Source organism: Clupea harengus, chromosome 9 (assembly GCF_900700415.2).
Source record: "Clupea harengus chromosome 9, Ch_v2.0.2, whole genome shotgun sequence".
Classification (NCBI taxonomy): domain Eukaryota; kingdom Metazoa; phylum Chordata; class Actinopteri; order Clupeiformes; family Clupeidae; genus Clupea; species Clupea harengus.
In genome coordinates, this window is record NC_045160.1 from 26,813,739 (window position 1) to 26,816,238 (window position 2,500).

General features: G+C 45.8%; 1 protein-coding gene across 1 annotated transcript in view; it reads left to right on the forward strand.

The window, feature by feature from the left end:
* The window catches only part of rsrc1 (arginine/serine-rich coiled-coil 1), a 37,825-nt gene that overhangs the window by 34,142 nt on the left and 1,183 nt on the right, over positions 1 to 2,500 (forward strand). The window lies entirely within an intron of this gene.

The window sequence follows — 2,500 nt, forward strand, 5'->3', positions numbered from 1 at the left end:
ACACACACATCTACCCAAGAACAGGGTGTTACACACACACACACACATCTACCCAAGAACAGCGTGTTAGTTACACACACACACACATATACCCAAGAACAGCGTGTTAGTTACACACACACACACACATATACCCAAGAACAGGCCGTTAGTTACACACACACACCTACCCAAGAACAGGGTGTTAGTTACACACACACACACACACACACCCAAGAACAGGGTGATACACACACACACATCTACCCAAGAACAGGCCGTTCGTTACACACACACACACCTACCCAAGAACAGGGTGTTACACACACACACACACATCTACCCAAGAACAGGGTGATACACACACACACACACATCTACCCAAGAACAGGGTGCTACACACACACACACACACACAAGAACAGGGTGTTAGTTACACACACACACACACACACACACCTACCCAAGAACAGGGTGCTACACACACACACACACACACACCCAAGAACAGGGTGTTACACACGCACACATCTACCCAAGAACAGGGTGATACACACACACACACACATCTACCCAAGAACAGGGTGTTACACACACACACATCTACCCAAGAACAGGGTGTTACACACACACACACCTACCCAAGAACAGGGTGTTACACACACACACATCTACCCAAGAACAGGGTGTTACACACACACACACACACACAAGAACAGGGTGTTACACACACACACATCTACCCAAGAACAGGGTGTTACACACACACACACCTACCCAAGAACAGGCCGATACACACACACACACATCTACCCAAGAACAGGGTGTTACACACTTCTATTACCCTGAGCTTCCTTGTAAAGGGCAACTGAGGATTTGGAGGTGTAGGTTGAAAAGAACATTTTAATTTCTTCTTCCATTTAAAAGGTTTAATCTTCATAATTTCATTATTTCAATTATTTCATTAAGCATTGTTCTAAAATCAAGCGTCGTTCTAAAAACAAGCGTTGTCCTTAACAACCAGGCCACTGATAACTGGGTCGCTGGCCTGTTGAATGAGCCGTTGAATGTGTGTTTGGTCTTGGTTTCCTGGACTTGGCCTGTATAGTTTTATAATCGTCATGATTTCACAACTTATAGGGTGTCAGTCAAATGACTACCATGACATCATGATTTCACAACTTATCAGATGACTACCATGACATCATGATTTCTTTGAGTGTCAAGGCACATTTAGTATGTATTTAAAGATGATTGAAATAGGCCAGGCCTGTATATATGTGTGTGTACTGTAAGTCACTCTAACTCTAAGACAGGACAGACTGACCTGCACTCAGTGTCATGCTTACACTTTAAGTTCTGGGAGAGCACCTGTTTGACATTAACAGGACGTTTGACAAAAAAAAACAAAAAAAACACACGCGCATACACATATGCACCCTTGCAGAAAGAACGATGACCGACTGGTAGCTCGACACAAAGTGGTTTACTTCCTGCTAATGTGTCCACTCAAACAGGTGCTCTCCCACAGCCCAGAGAGTTAGCATGGAACTGAGAACTGTGGGGCGTCCCTCTCTACCTTCAAAAAGCTTTTGAAGACCCAACTCTTCAGAGAGCACCTCCCTTCCTAAACTGGCACCTTGACTAGCGCTTAACTTGCACTTCAGCAGTTACATTCCTGCCCTTTCTTTTTCTTTCTATGTCGTTTTTCTAATTCTTACGTAAAGTAGTATTTATTGTTACACCATGCTTTTTATTGCTCTTAGCTTGACTGTTCTCTCCCTTGTACGTCGCTTTGGACAAAAGCCTCTGCTAAATGTCTAAATGTAAATGTAAATGAGAAGAGTGCAGTATCTGGCTGCAGCACGTCAGGAGTGGGAGTACCACAGAGAGCCAGCAGAGGGAGCTGCTGAGCACCAAATCGCATGAGAGTCATTGAGCAGGGCTGGTCTTGCACAGCAGGCCACACTCTTGGTCCTAATCAATAGAGGAGGAAACACGTCAGCCTCACGCCTCACACCTCACACCTCACACCTGTCCCTGTGATCACAGTGGTGTTTGGAGACCAGTGATGAGGCCCCTGCTGACGTGGGCAGAGTGGGTTCACACGTGTGTGAGACTCATGTGTGCTGCGTGCACACACACACACACACACACACACACACACACACACACACTGGCACCATGCCGAGAAGGTGGCATATCCATAACCTTCATCATAGGACGGTGTGAATGAACTGCCCACAGGATGACCTTCATAGAGCTTGTGTGATACAGAGATCGCACCTTATTCTTACATGTACACACACACACACACACACACACACACACACACACACACACACACACACACACACGTCTTACACCCTCATACAGTGCACTTGATACGGATCCCATGGGGTCTGTTAACAGGTCCATTCTACTGTCTTCTCTCACATGAGTAATTAGCTGAGGTGCCCTTTCTTGGTCCAAGGACGCTACAAACCCACAATAAGTGCATATGACACCTGTTCTCAATCAG